This window comes from Thermobia domestica, chromosome 6, assembly GCF_964235325.1.
Source record: "Thermobia domestica chromosome 6, izTheDome1.hap1.1, whole genome shotgun sequence".
NCBI lineage: Eukaryota > Metazoa > Arthropoda > Insecta > Zygentoma > Lepismatidae > Thermobia > Thermobia domestica.
In genome coordinates this window covers 2260384-2276851 of record NC_137459.1, presented here as the reverse complement: position 1 = coordinate 2276851, position 16468 = coordinate 2260384, and the positions used below count along the sequence as shown (strand labels likewise).

At 37.6% G+C, this 16468-nt stretch overlaps 1 protein-coding gene across 4 annotated transcripts in view; it reads left to right on the top strand.

Annotated features, from left to right (window-relative positions):
• LOC145687813 (host cell factor 1-like) overlaps positions 1-16468 on the top strand; it is a 127549-nt gene that overhangs the window by 79014 nt on the left and 32067 nt on the right. The gene's annotated exons all lie outside the window — the stretch shown is intronic.

Genomic DNA, 16468 nt, shown 5'->3' with positions numbered 1-16468 from the left:
GCATTGTTGTAGCAGAAAGTATTGGTTGGATAACGTGTGATACTTTCTTAGCTTGGTTGCAACACTTGTGAAATTCTGTCTTCCTTTCCTTCAGAACTCAGTTCTGCTAATTGTTTATGAACATGGCAGCCATAAAAAACTGAAAGTTATTCAATATGTGGAGGATCACAGTATTCAGTACTTCTCCACATAACACTCATCCCATTGACAGGTGTTTTATGAAACCGTTTAAAGGTGCATATAATTAAGCTTGTTCACTGTGGATGCGCAAGAATGCTGGAGTAAAGATAACAGAATACGATGTAGCGCAACTTGTTTCAGAGGCATACCGAAAGATGTGTCGCATGGACATTGCTTTCAATTGACTTTGCGTGCACCGGAATATATTCACTGAACCCTCAGATATTCACAAGACACCGACTATCTGTCCGCAGACGTGATTTGTGCTGCAAGATGTTACACTAGGCCTACCGGTGAAGACCCACAACCTTCAACTTCGGCATCGGTTGAGGAAAAGGGGGCTACTTCTCGTCATCTGCAGCGGATCCACGTTTTCCACATATGACCGAGGAACCAGAATCTTCTCATCCATCAACTAGTAAAAAGCTCTCAGTGAATAGTTATCACTACCGGAAAATTGTAAGAGACGTTTAGCGTCACGAACCAGAAGAACTGGAGAGAGTGTGATACTAGTGTCTTCACTATATAAGACGCAAATTGAAAAAAAAAAGTGACTTCAGCACACGAACTACCAAAGAAAGGTCGCAAGAAGCTAATGAACCACCACACCGACAAAGAGAAAATACCACCAGACAAACAGGAAAGCAACACTGAATGCATAATTTGTGGTGAAACGTTCAATGAAGGCTGGGTGTAGTGTGAATCCTGCGATGGCTAGGCTCATGAAACTGCACCCCTATCGAATTAACAAATCCATTACACATGTGATCACTGTCAGCTTCGTGGGCAGGTGTTATTATTGTTCCTTCTAAGAGTAGAATGTTTTTCAAATAAGGTAGGTACAGGTAAATACGCCATGTTAAGGGTGTTTGATTTTTTTTATGGCTTTAATTTTCATGAAATACAAAGAACAAGACATGAGTATTGAAGATATCATATAATAAGTGAATTATCACTTAATAGTGCATAAAGTTATTTTTTTTTTCTGTAAGGTATAAGGGAAAAGAGAAAATTGGAGGGAAAAATTATGAACGGGATCAAAGAGATAAGAGGGGAGGGGGAACCAGCTTGCTCCTTGGAATAGGGTTACATTATGGTTTGTGATTCTGTATGTAGGGTTTGTATTTGGTACGAAACATCACGTCAGGCCGAGTTTCAGGTATATATAACTTGAGACGCGATTGTGCTATGGGCGTCGGCTTGTTTTGGATGTCTACAATGTACGTGTTGTCATCGAGTCGTCGAATGACCTTTAATGGTCCATTATAGGCTGGCATCAATGGACGGCACTGACCATTCTCAGGATACAGATTGGATACCATGACGTCAGCGCCTGGGGGGAAAAGGTGGGAGGTTTTTTTGGACTCTTGTTTCAGTTTGAGATTGGAAAATACTTCCTGTCGTTTAAGTTCCACAAGCTGGCGCATTTCTATTGCAGCAGCGAGTCGTGTATGTATGTCATTGTGATCCCTCGGGGTACGCAACATCTGATCAAGAGGTAACCGTGGTGACTCGCCGTATAAAATTTGGTGCGGTGAAAAGCCATGAAAGAGAGGAGTGAAATTTAGAGAAGCGACAGCTTCTTGCAAAAAAAAAAAATAAAATAAAATAAAATAAAATAAAATAAAATAAAATAAAAAATAAAATAAAAAAAAATAAAAATAAAGAGGCCAGTGACTATGATTATCGCGTGATAAAAACTTAAGGGCGACCTGCAAATTCCCAATCCTTGATTCAACATGGCCTAAAGTTTTGTGATTTTGTGGCAAAGCGTAAGATACCTGGATTCCCAGACTCTGTAGAAAAACTTTAGTTTTTTGTGATGTATGAGAACTTTGGGCGTCTAAAAATACCTTAGTAGGAGTACAAAGACGAAGAACAATTTGATCCATAAAGAATGATATAAATTCTTCGGAAAGTAGGAGATTTGACGGGGTGGGCTATGACGTAACTGCTCAAGTGGTCCGTTGCGACATAAAACCAACAAAATTCATCGCCTTCTGATGGCATCAGTTTTCCACGTAAGTCAATAGAAATATGGGAGAACAGCGTAGCCGGAGGATGGCGCTGTACTGGGTCAATATTACGAGAGTATGCGCGTTTGAACATGGCGCACTCAACACATGACTGCATTCGATTGTATAACCACTTGGATAGCCCTGGAATGTAATAACGCTGCCGGGATGAGATAAAATAATTTTGTATAGCCTGGGTGTGTCAAGCATTGTGTGTGCAACTCGTGAAAAATTGAATTTCTTAATGAGATGGGAATACACAACAATTGGTGCGGTGCAGAGCGGGGAGGTATTTTCTGATACAAGATTCCATTAATAAACATATAATACTTTTCCCACTGGTGATATCGAGGGTGGTTTAGGTCTGATGCTTGGAGTTTAGGGATAATTTCTCAAAAAAAACCTGTTCTCTCGTTGCAACCGCGGAATGTCGATGGTGGCATCCAAAGTTAAGAGCTGAAATTGATGATAGTTGTCCTCTAACATGTCTAGGGTCTCCTGGGTAACAGACTGAGGGTAGCGTGACAATAGGTCAGCTACACAGTTATTGACGCCCCGTATGTGCTTAATGGTAAATGTAAAAGAATTGATATATGAAACCCATCGCGCAAGTTTTGTTGTAAACTTAGCGGTACTGGAGATGGAAACTAGTGCTTTAGAATTGGTTAGAACTGTAAATTGTGAGCCGATTAAATACTTGGACATTTTTTTAAGAAAAAAATAGACTAAATAATTCAATTTCGTACACTGGCATGGGTGTAATGCGTTACGGAAGCCTACTGGATAAGTAAACTACAGGATGGAAAGTTTCTGAGCCACGTTTGCGCTGTAAGAGACATGCGCCCACGCCTTGATTGGAGCCATTAATTATCAGGACATGCTCAGTATTAGTGGTGGAAAAAAGGGTTAGGACCGGAGGACTAGTGAGCAGGCGCTTCATCTCCTCGAAGGCGCTCTCCATTTCAGATGTCCACACTAATTTCTTGGGTATTCCAGCCAGAGCTTGATACACAAAGGTGCTAAGCGGAGAGAAATGTTAGGGAAGAATTTGCGGTTAAAATTGACACTGACCAGCCATGATTTTAGTTCACGCAAAGTGGTCGACCGCGACAATTTAGTTATGGCTTCAGTTTTTTCGGGATCTGGCGTGACTACCATCAGAAACAATGAAACCGAGACATTTAACTGCAGTTAAGCCAAAATGAGATTTCTTAATATTAAATAAAAGGCCATGTTTCTATGCCGTGTGAAGCACATTTTGGAGCGTATCAAGCAGTTCATCAAAAGTTGGGGTGTGGATATAGAAAACAAATGCATGAACTTCTCATGATTGAGTCAACCGACATTGCTCTCGAATGTGACGAAGCTAATAATACTGTTTTGTGTTCACAGTTTAAAAACTTTATGCACTATTAAGTGATAATTCACTTATTATATGATACAGAGTAGCCTTTTATGCGTGTAGAAGAAACTATGGCAATGATGCGACTCACTTCTATTTTGTACCCAAGCTAAAAGAAAAAAATGTTACAAAGTGGCGTATATACTAACACGTGCATTTGAGGAGTGGAAATGCTAAATATTCTAAGTGCCAAAAGTGATTTTTTTTTTCAGGAAGCGAAAAAAAAAAAACTACATATCTTTTAGATGAATGATTAACATAATGTTTATTAAACACAAAATGACTCCTAACATAGTGATACAATTGGTGATATATAATATTTTATGACAATTCAAAAATTGAAAAAAATATGAGTGGTTTTTAGCAGAAAGATATATGTAACAAGTTTCTACATAGCTAGTAGATCTAAGTGCCATCATACAAAAGGAGTTTATTCATCCAACAGCTCTCGGAAAAATACCTTGTTTGTTTCATCAACATAATCCACAATGGATCTAACATCTTTTTTCTTGTTTGGTGCCAATGGAATTGTTGCTGGAAGTTTTTCAAGTTCCAACATTGCAATGTCCTTCATTGTTTTTCCTGCCTTCAATACAGGACACTGCTCCCAATCACACAGATCGGAAAAGGTTTGTTTATTTTACGGTCTGTACCTCGGAGGTATAGAACACTATGTCCATTTTGGTCGCTCAGTGAGCATATTTGAGTTACTGGTTCAATTTTATGCTCATTGAGTGACCAAAGTAGACATAGTGTCCTATACCTCCGAGATGGAATAATAACAAATAGGCCTCAAAACCTAAAGCAGGTACAGTATAATGGCCGAAAAGTATTTAGTAGAACAGCATAGGTTTATGGTTCCCATTATAGCATAGGTTTGGTTAGAAAAGTTAGGCTGAGTTGTCTTAAGCACACACATACCCCATTTTTCATAATATTGTAGCCTACATACATTGGACATAAACAAGGGAGCTAATTAAGCTCCATATGGAGACAAATTTAACTTATAGTGCAATCTGTGTCCAGTGTAACACCCCCAATTTGAACTCATAGCAAAATGTAAACAAAGATGGGTAATTTATTATAGATACCAAATTATGACTGTTCTCATTTCGTTACATTCTGACTGACACTGATTTCCCAGTACATGCTATTATTCGAGATTAAACATTTACTTCTACTGTCTTTAATTAAAGAACTAATCTGTAATTGTGGCGGGTTTTTTGCTGCAATTTACCTCCGGTTTTGCTTCTTCTGTGTGAAGTAGGACTGTCCACTTAACCTTGCTTTCTGTTCTTTACTTCTAAATGTATCTTTCCTAACACTGCTACCATCATTACTGAAGGCTTTAGCATTACCAAGAATATCAGCATATCCTCGTCCATCATTCTCTCACTGTCTGCTTTGTTAGGAATGAGCGTGTACAGACTTGCCTCGTGGTTAACTGCCAGCTGTGGCACATACATCCAATAGCACTGCAGGCCCGTGTGGACATAAGACTGGCGCATTCTGTTGGCAACTTTTACAACTACAATGAACAACTGGGGCACATAAATAAATCTCTTTGGGTATTGGCGCAAGAACGTAGATTGGTTAGCAGTGGAAAACACAAACACTTGAAAATGGCACTTAGATCACTTAGCATTTCCACTCCACATTTAATTACGCAAAGTTAGAATACTACTAGAAACCTGTAATAAATCTTGCAAGTGCATACATGATCTGTATTATACGAACTCATATATTACTACAAAAGATGGCTGAAGCAAAAAAATTGAATAACCAAAGTTAGGGTTGCCATATTTCAGAATATGCAAATCTGGGACGCTACTAAATTACGAAAATCTTTGAAATGCTTAAAATGAGAAGAAGTGTTACATACAAATGTACTTTCTTCCATTAGATAGAGTTGTTCAAGTATTACGTTATCACATTTTTAGTCATTTCACTAGACCTTCTCCCTAGTTAAGCAAACGTAAGCAGATGATTTACTCCCTCCCTCTGGTAAGGAAGAAAAAAAAAAACCTCAGGACCTGTTTCGTGGTTTTAAGAGTATGTTTCAGCTCATTCAAGGTATGATGTTTACTTCCACACGTTGAATACCTTTTTTAAACATATAGAACGGTTAATTCATTGGAAATATGTTCTGGCGGAGTTTGTTATACTCTCTTGTAAGCATACTATAATATTCCCTTTTCTTCGCTGAGATCCGGAACATTTAATCTTCCCGAGAAATATTTTCAGGACGCCGGGAACCAGATCTCGAATGGCAACCCTAACCAAAGTGCAAGATGAAAATAAAAAGATATAATGTAAAAACTATAATCTCCAAAGTTGAAATGAAATTTCAAACTGAAAAGTTCTAATCCATTAGATGATAAACAGTGTCACTGTACTATGACTTAAAAAAATAATAATAAAAAACTGCACAGATATTACATGGACCATGTGAGACAAATGAAAACATCTTTGTCTTCTGCAGTCAGTCCTACATAAGCCCTGGCGTATTTCGCTGTACCGTGCTTGGTATTATGTAGTAGCCATGGATCACAAATACTGAAATTACACTTACAAAACAGTGTTCCTAGACGGACATGAAACAAAGCGTGCATTGCTGTAAACAGTCGGCAATGTTCTGAATTAGCACGGTACTAATAACGGATTCTTACCTCTAGTGAAAAATAATGTCCTTTCACGGAACCTTCCCGAAGCAAACAACACTGCACGTCGCTTCGTGGTGGGTTGTTTCCCGGAGTATTCGTCAAATTGGACTTGTACAATACGAAGCAAAAAACCTGCAACATGAAAGTTTAAGTTCATTGTGAAACTACTCCTAACAACATAGGCAACCAACCTAACGTCTTTGTGGCACTGATCACGCCAGGATAACCTTCGGCTTTGTCCCCCTGCACACTTCGTTTGGAGCAAGAAATGCATAGACCACGTGACTACAAACCACAAATTTCTCACAAGATGGTATAATAGATTGAGGTTCTTCTCATTTCTTTTCTCATTTTACATCCTCAGTTTTAAAGAGAGAGAAAGAGAAAAAGGTCAACGGGATGAAAACTAAATAAAGAGGAAAATGCGAAATATAAAGGAAAAGAAAACGTGCGCATATATTGACAAATGACACATGTACTTCAAAGGAGACCACTACAAATTTTGTTATGAACCATATATAATAACTGTGAGAATCAGCAAACCACATATACATAATTACACACAGTAAGTGTTATATAACAAATATTTATTTAGACAAATAAAAATGCTAGCAGAAAGCTGAAAATTTCTTTAAAATCTCAACCATAACTGAAAGAAGAGATTACTTCTCTATTGTTTTTCTTCGTAGCATCCATCTACATGGAGAAATGAGAAAGAGAGAACATCTTAAGAGATTCGCACGTATACAACATCGGAAACTGCTAAATGGAAAAAATTACAGTCTTTGGATGGGATTCGAACGCGGAACCATAGCATTAGAAATCCCACACTCTACCGATGTAGCTAGTCTGACACTATTTCCCTATTCCTCCATCATTACCTATGAAAGATGGAATGGAGTCTGCAGAAAACTACGTCTAACATGTCCATGACAGACCGCCTATAACCTATGTCTAATTGGTACTTTAACAAGCTAGCTATACACGTGCATAGAAAAGTAAAAGCAAATGAGTAGTTAGTACAGATCACTTTGTCTGTCTCACACTATCTCTGACTATAGAAATCGAGGAAGAAGAAAAAAGTATAGAGGTGAGAACACAGGAAGAACAAGCAAAAATAAAAGTTGCAGGAAACTGAATATCAAGGAGAGAGAGAGAGAGAGAGAGAGAGAGAGAGAGAGAGAGAGAGAGAGAGAGAGAGAGAGAGAGAGAGAGAGAGAGAGAGAGAGAGAGACAGAGAAAAAAATAGAGGGAACGGAGCAAATGATTTAATATACATCCGAAAAGAAGGTTCATAACTGTGCTATACATTTAATGTATTGAATACTCTGTTTCTTCTAAATTGCTTGCTAGTTGACAAATATTAATTTGTAAAAACGTAGCAAATGCCCGCGTTGTCTTGTTTTCTTACTGTTTCAGTAATAGTGAAAAATGTGGTTTATGCAAAATAATAAATTACTACTTTTCCCACAACAACCATGTAGTTGTTGTTGATGATTTTGAGTTTAACGTCCGTTCAGCAGCGAGGCTATATGAGACGTGGACCTACTTATTAACGTGGAATCCGAACCATATGAGCTGTTGCCGGGAATCGAAGCAACCATGTAGTGTTGGTAAGAAATTTCGAAGCAAAAGAAAAAACTGATCAGCACAATACATAAAACGATAGTCGTGTAAACTATTACTTAAAGAGAATTTATTGTAAAATCAATACATCCATGTGGCGGTATATAGTCGTAAAGTAATTAGAAAACTTAATATTAAACTGTCGATCACATCGTTTTACTTATTTGAATTCAATGTCGAATAGGTTCGGTTTTAGCTCTAGATTTCAGCGTTCTCACTTCGATTCTTAACTTGTTGGAAATATGCACTAATCAAAATTATAAACGTATACGAAATTTAACTAGCTAAAAAAAGAGAATAACATAAAAATCCGGGTTAGAGTACAGTATTACAATAAACATGTGTATTTTGTTTAGGGTTTGCCAGTCATAGCTTATAGGAATTATAGAAAAAAAGTTCGTTGTGAAAGCACAAGAAAAAAAAACAAACAGAGAAGAGAAACAAACCTCCGGAGGGTTTGAACACGAGAAGGCGGAGGTAGTAGACTACTCTACTAAACCGCTCGGCTATATCTTAATTCTCTAGTACGTTTTGATAAATATTGTCTAGAGTATTTGTACTTTACTTGTTTCTGTTTTGTTGTTTGTCATATAATGTATACAAGTGGCGAATAATAGAATAGAACTGTTTCAGACGAGTATGAACAAATTCCCCGGATAAGCCGTAATCTTATATGTATCTAAATTGCACAAATAAATCAGATTAAATCTGTAAAGTGCTTCGGGGGTTTTGATGGAAGTAAACTGTTGCATAGTTACGAGTTTGTGTTTATGCTCACCACTCGATGGAAGTTATGTTCTTGAAAGATAGTAACTGCTACTATATTCTAATGTACTGGATTTTAAAACATTGGAAAATATTTTGTTACTAACAGTGAGTGAGTATTTTTGCGTGCAAACGCCAGTCTATCGACTTTGTGATCTTCTGTCAATCTCTCCTTAACATCAGCCCAGAAGGATCTTAAGTCTGCGGCCCTAAGTCGCCGTCGGACTGTAGTTACATCACGTGGAAAGGCGGTAGACTGCTGCAGTTGTCGGGCACATGAAAGGCTGTCGACAGCATTGATCAACTAATCGTTGGTCTTGTGTCGTTGAGGACACTCGTGGCCGACCACTTCCAGATTTTCGAAAAAAATGAAATGAAATCTTTGAGTTTTACGTCCCACGATTATGCCGGTTAGGCTAAAGGAGACGGTGATGATGAGAGATGAGTGAAATGGTGGAATGAAGAAAGTGGGAGGAAACGAGAGAACCCCGAGAAAACCCACGAGCACGGTGTTTGTTCCAGATTTTCGAGTTAGACTTCCAGTTTCCTCATATTTTTTCCACCACCTGAAGGCTGTTGCACGATGCGCGCCTAATCGAGCGCCTGCTTCAGGAACACTCAATCCCGCATGTTCAATAAGAGCGATAACACTCTCACGTACAGAATGATCATATTGCGCCATTCTTACACACCAAAGTAAAAGTGCTAGAACATCTTTGAATATAGGATAATGCACAATATTGCTATACATGACGTCGTATTATCAAAGGCATGCGTAGAAAAAGCAGATGTGCCTGTAATCAACTGTTGTTGCACGCAAAAATACTCACTCACTGTTAGTAACAAAATATTTTCCAGTGTTTTAAAATCCAATACATTAGAATATAGTAGCAGTTAGAATATATATAGAATATATATAGAATCCTTTCAAATATTCTGTTAGCAAAATTGACCCCATACGCAGATGAAATTATTGGAGATTATCAGTGCGGATTTAGACGAAATCGATCAACTATCGACCAAATATTTACCATTCGCCAAATACTCGAAAAGAAGTGGGAATACAATACCCCGGTACATCAACTATTTATTGATTTTAGAAAGGCTTACGACTCGGTTAGGAGAGAAACATTATACAACGTTCTTACAGAACTTGGAATACCGAGAAAGCTAATTAGATTAATTAAGATATGTTTAAGTGAATCCCAAAGTAAAGTCCGGGTAGGAAAATTTTTGTCCACGAGCTTCCACGTCGAAAATGGCCTGAAACAAGGAGATGCGTTGTCGCCATTATTATTTAACTTTGTGCTGGAATACGCCATAAGGAAAATCAAAGATAGCAACCAGGGCCTAGAGTTGAACGGCATTCACCAGGTTATGGCATATGCTGATGATGTAAATTTAATAGGGGATGATAGGAGAACAGTAGAAATAAATGCAGAGATCTTATTAAACGCTTGCAGGGACATGGGTTTAGAAGTAAATGCAGAGAAAACTAAATACCTGGAAGTGCGTCGGGACCGTAATACGGCAAATTGTGGAGGCGTTAAAATATTAAATAATGCTTTTGATAAAGTGGATACTTTCAAATATTTAGGATCAATATTAACAGACGAAAATCATATTCACGAAGAAATTAAATGTCGACTAAAAGCAGGGAATTCGTGTTACTATTCGGTTCAAAATCTCTTGTCGTCGCGAATTCTGTCGAGGAATTTGAAGCTTAAAATATATAAAACGATAATCATGCCTGTTGTTCTGTATGGTTGTGAAACATGGTCGCTTACTCTGAGGGAAGAACATAGACTGAAAGTATTTGAGAACAGGATCCTGAGAAGAATATTCGGACCCAAGAGGAACGAGAATGGGGAATGGCGGAAACTTCATAACGAGGAACTACATAGTTTATACGGTTTACCCAACATTGTTAGGGTCGTCAAGTCGAGGAGGCTTAGGTGGGCAGGTCATGTAGCTAGAATGGAAGAAAGTAGAAACGCTTTCAAAGTCTTGACTGGTAGACCCATAGGAAAACGACCATTAGGAAGACCTAGGCGCAGATGGGAGGATAATATTAAGATGGATCTCGCAGAGATAGGAATACAAAGTAGAAACTGGATGCAATTGGCTAAGGATAGAAGTCAGTGGAGAGTTTTTGTGAACGCGGCACTGAACCTCCGGGTTCCATAGGTCATAGAGTTAGTTAGTTAGTTAGCAGTTAGAATATGTTCTTTCAAGAACATAACTTCCATCGAGTGGTGAGCATAAACACAAACTCGTAAATAAGCAACAGTTTACTTCCATCAAAACCCCCGAAGCACTTTACAGATTTAATCTGATTTATTTGTGCAATTTAGATACATATAAGATTACGACTTATCCGGGAAATTTGTTCATACTCGTCTAAAACAGTTCTATTCTATTATTCGCCACTCGTATACATTATATGACAAACAACAAAACAGAAACAAGTAAAGTACAAATACTCTAGACAATATTTATCAAAACGTACTAGAGAATTAAGATATAGCCGAGCGGTTTAGTAGAGTAGTCTACTACCTCCGCCTTCTCGTGTTCAAACCTTCCGGAGGTTTCTTTCTATTCTCTGTTTATTTTTTTTTCTTGTGCTTTCACAACGAACTTTTTTTCTATAATTCCTATAAGCTATGACTGGCAAACCCTAAACAAAATACACATGTTTATTGTAATACTGAACTCTAACCCGGATTTTTATGTTATTTTCTTTTTTTAGCTAGTTAAATTTCGTATACGTTTATAATTTCGATTATTGCATATTTCCAACAAGTTAAGAATCGAAGTGAGAACGCTGAAATTTAGAGCTAAAACCTAACCTATTCGACATTGAATTCAAATAAGTAAAACGATGTGATCGACAGTTTAGTATTAAGTTTTCTAATTACTTTACGACTATATACCGCCACATGGATGTATTGATTTCACAATAAATTCTCTTTAAGTAATAGTTTGCACGACTATCGTTTTATGTATTTTGCTGATCAGCTTTTCTTTTGCTTCGAAATTTCTTACCAACACTACATGGTTGCTTTGATTCCCGGCAACAGCTCATATGGTTCGGATTCCACGTTAATAAGTAGGTCCACGTCTCATATAGCCTCGCTGCTGAACGGACGTTAAACTCAAAATCATCAACAACAACTACATGGTTGTTGTGGGAAAAGTAGTAATTTATTATTTTGCATAAACCACATTTTTCACTATTACTGAAACAGTAAGAAAACAAGACAACGCGGGCATTTGCTACGTTTTTACAAATTAATATTTGTCAACTAGCAAGCAATTTAGAAGAAACAGAGTATTCAATACATTAAATGTATAGCACAGTTATGAACCTTCTTTTCGGATGTATATTAAATCATTTGCTCCGTTCCCTCTATTTTTTTCTCTGTCTCTATCTCTCTCTCTCTCTCTCTCTCTCTCTCTCTCTCCTTGATATTCAGTTTCCTGCAACTTTTATTTTTGCTTGTTCTTCCTGTGTTCTCACCTCTATACTTTTTTCTTCTTCCTCGATTTCTATAGTCAGAGATAGTGTGAGACAGACAAAGTGATCTGTACTAACTACTCATTTGCTTTTACTTTTCTATGCACGTGTATAGCTAGCTTGTTAAAGTACCAATTAGACATAGGTTATAGGCGGTCTGTCATGGACATGTTAGACGTAGTTTTCTGCAGACTCCATTCCATCTTTCATAGGTAATGATGGAGGAATAGGGAAATAGTGTCAGACTAGCTACATCGGTAGAGTGTGGGATTTCTAATGCTATGGTTCCGCGTTCGAATCCCATCCAAAGACTGTAATTTTTTCCATTTAGCAGTTTCCGATGTTGTATACGTGCGAATCTCTTAAGATGTTCTCTCTTTCTCATTTCTCCATGTAGATGGATGCTACGAAGAAAAACAATAGAGAAGTAATCTCTTCTTTCAGTTATGGTTGAGATTTTAAAGAAATTTTCAGCTTTCTGCTAGCATTTTTATTTGTCTAAATAAATATGTGTTATATAACACTTACTGTGTGTAATTATGTATATGTGGTTTGCTGATTCTCACAGTTATTATATATGGTTCATAACAAAATTTGTAGTGGTCTCCTTTGAAGTACATGTGTCATTTGTCAATATATGCGCACGTTTTCTTTTCCTTTATATTTCGCATTTTCCTCTTTATTTAGTTTTCATCCCGTTGACCTTTTTCTCTTTCTCTCTCTTTAAAACTGAGGATGTAAAATGAGAAAAGAAATGAGAAGAACCTCAATCTATTATACCATCTTGTGAGAAATTTGTGGTTTGTAGTCACGTGGTCTATGCATTTCTTGCTCCAAACGAAGTGTGCAGGGGGACAAAGCCGAAGGTTATCCTGGCGTGATCAGTGCCACAAAGACGTTAGGTTGGTTGCCTATGTTGTTAGGAGTAGTTTCACAATGAACTTAAACTTTCATGTTGCAGGTTTTTTGCTTCGTATTGTACAAGACCGTGGCACATATTAGAGGCGCATTTTAGCGGATTTCGACGGAAAGGTCCCAGTACTGAACACTTGGTGTATTTAACTGCACTAGCGTACATACCTGCAGTTACCATATCTCACGTGTCCGGTTGTACCCGCCAATATTCGAAATATGTAAAATGTAGCGATTTGTATTATCACTTGTTTATTTCATTATTTTTGCATTTATGTCGATATCTTTGGTTTGTTAATCAAGTTCACATTAAAAATAAATATTTCAGACTTATTTTAGAACAGTTTTACACCTTATTACCAAGAGGTAATTCAATGTGTTAAAATGTCGGAGGCTACTCCTTTTCCCCTTAGAATGTGAACCAATATTCGCATGTTTAACTTGCTAGATTTACTTTTGGAAAATACTTTGGACTGTTCAGTTAAGTACTAATTTGTGAAAAATAAAAAAGTTGGGCGCCATTAAATTCCCCACCTGAAATTAGAGAAGGCAATGCCCCCCGTACATCCCCGTTCCGTCTTGCGCCACTACGGGTTTTATGATTCTTGATGCAGGCTTGACCATGTTTTCAAAACTTTTGTGTTCGTCCACCGCAGGCTGCCAGTATGGAACAGATAATTAGTCCCGAGTAAAGTTCAATAATGTGATCAGAGCTGCAGCAGTCACTTGTTCCACTCTTGAATCCAATTTATAAAATATGTTTACTTCCTTTTCCATAAATTCTACCTGATTTGCTGTATGTATGCGATGTGCATTGTTAACTCAGTGTACAAAAACACTTTTTTTTTCTCGCTACAAGTGAATGCTACAACAGGTCAACGAAAGATCGTACCAAAACAAACTACACGAAACTAATAGCTTCCGTTCAAAAACAATGTCACAGGTAAAATATGGACGTTATCAACATGCGGAAAACAACATTTTAGATATTAATGTCCAGCTAGGGTTGCGCAATGTAGGAATTGCAACGAATATAATCCTTTTGCACAGTATTGTCCAAAAGAAGCGCAAGAATAGGTACAAAAGAAGAATCAATGAATTATCTGATGAAGACATTCAGGTGGAAGACAAGACCTTCATCCTTACTGAATCACAACAAGCATTAGATGACACAGAAGCAATTACGAATGTAGAAGGTGAACAAAACTTTAATTCAATGGAGATTTTATGTTAAGCTCAATTCAGGTAGCCAATACAGAGACAAAAGTGGTAATTCAATTTTTGGTTTGAAATGTCTACGTTCATTACGAGCTGAGAAAAATGCCTGGGATGGGTGGTCTGATAATAGCAATTTTACAACAAATAATAGACGTAGATGCCAAACCGTAGAATTTAACGAAAAGTGTTTCCTGTAAAAGTTTTTTTTTTTTTTTCAATAGTGTTTCCAAAGAAATCTAAATTGATACCACTTTTCATTTGAAGTTTTGGAGTTGACCCCCCCCCCCCGTAGTATTCCCGCTACGCCACTGGATATGGAAGCATCATCATTTGATTCTTCACATACGATTTGGTAATTCAATTTTTTGTTTGAAATGTCTGCGTGCATTACGAGCTGAGAAAAATGCCTGGGACGGGTGGTCTGATAATAGCAATTTTACAACAAATAATAGACGTAGATGCCAAACCGTAGAATTTAACGAAAAGTGTTTCCTGTAAAAGTTTTTTTTTTTTTCAATAGTGTTTCCAAAGAAATCTAAATTGATACCACTTTTCATTTGAAGTTTTGGAGTTGACCCCCCCCCCCCGTAGTATTCCCGCTACGCCACTGGATATGGAAGCATCATCATTTGATTCTTCACATACGATTTGGTAATTCAATTTTTTGTTTGAAATGTCTGCGTGCATTACGAGCTGAGAAAAATGCCTGGGACGGGTGGTCTGATAATAGCAATTTTACAACAAATAATAGACGTAGATGCCAAACCGTAGAATTTAACGAAAAGTGTTTCCTGTAAAAGTTTTTTTTTTTTCCAATAGTGTTTCCAAAGAAATCTAAATTGATACCACTTTTCATTTGAAGTTTTGGAGTTGACCCCCCCCCCCCCCCGTAGTAGTATTCCCGCTACGCCACTGGATATGGAAGCATCATCATTTGATTCTTCACATACGATTTGGTAATTCAATTTTTTGTTTGAAATGTCTGCGTGCATTACGAGCTGAGAAAAATGCCTGGGACGGGTGGTCTGATACACCCTGTATATCTATATTATAAAATTGAAAGTGACTATGTGACTCTTAATCTCTTGAGCCGCCCGACCGATCTCGATCAAATTTCCAACGTAGATGCGGTTCTGGCCTGGGAGTGTTTTTAGCTATTTACTTTGACAGTAAAACTTAGGGGAGGAGGAGGGGGAAGATATATGTTTAAAAAAAGTAAAAATAAGTGACTGTCTTTGTGACTTCATCACGCTTAAACCACCCGACCGATCTTTAAAAAAAAAAAAAAAAAAAAAAAAAAAAAAAAAAATCAACATATATGAGGTTCGGACCTGAGGTGGTTTTTATCATATCACTTTAACAGTAGAACTTAGGGGAGGGGAGAAATCTATAAAAATAAATAAAACTTAATAACTCTTGAACCACACGACGGATCTCAATCAAATTTTCAACATACATGAGTTTAGGGACAGGGATTGCTCTAGGCTATTTAGTTTGACGATGCAACGTAGGGGAGGGGGAGAGACATTTCAAAATGCTCAAAAATCACCGATATTAGTGTTTAATACATAGTTTTCGGGGTCGATGAGAGAAACATTGACACTTCTGATGCTGTTTTGAATCCAAGTTCAGCCCTGATAGTTCGGGAGGCGGAGGGTACAACGTAGGGGAGGGGGATAAACATTTAAAAATGATCGAAAATGACTAATATTAGTGTCGAATCCATAGTTTTAGGAGTAGCTGAGATTAACAGTGACAATTCTGATGCCGTGTGTCGCAGCATGGAGGAGGGGGAGCTATATATAATAATGATCAAAATGACCAATATTAGTGTCTAATCAATAGTTTTCGGGATCATTCAGATGAACAGTGACATTTCCGATCCGGTTTAAATCTAAAATCAGCCCCGCCACTTGGGGGAGGGGAGGAGAGATATATAAAAATGATCGAAAATAACCGATATTAGTGCTGAATCCACATTTTTTGAGGTCGCTGAGATGAACAGTGGTACTTTCGATCCCGTTTAAATCCAAATTCAAACTCACAACTTGGGGGAGGAAGAGATATTTAAAAATCATTGAAAATAACCGATATTAGTGCTGAATCCACATTTTTTGAGGTCGCTGAGATGAACGGTGACACTTCCGATGCCACGGCCCGCAACATGGGG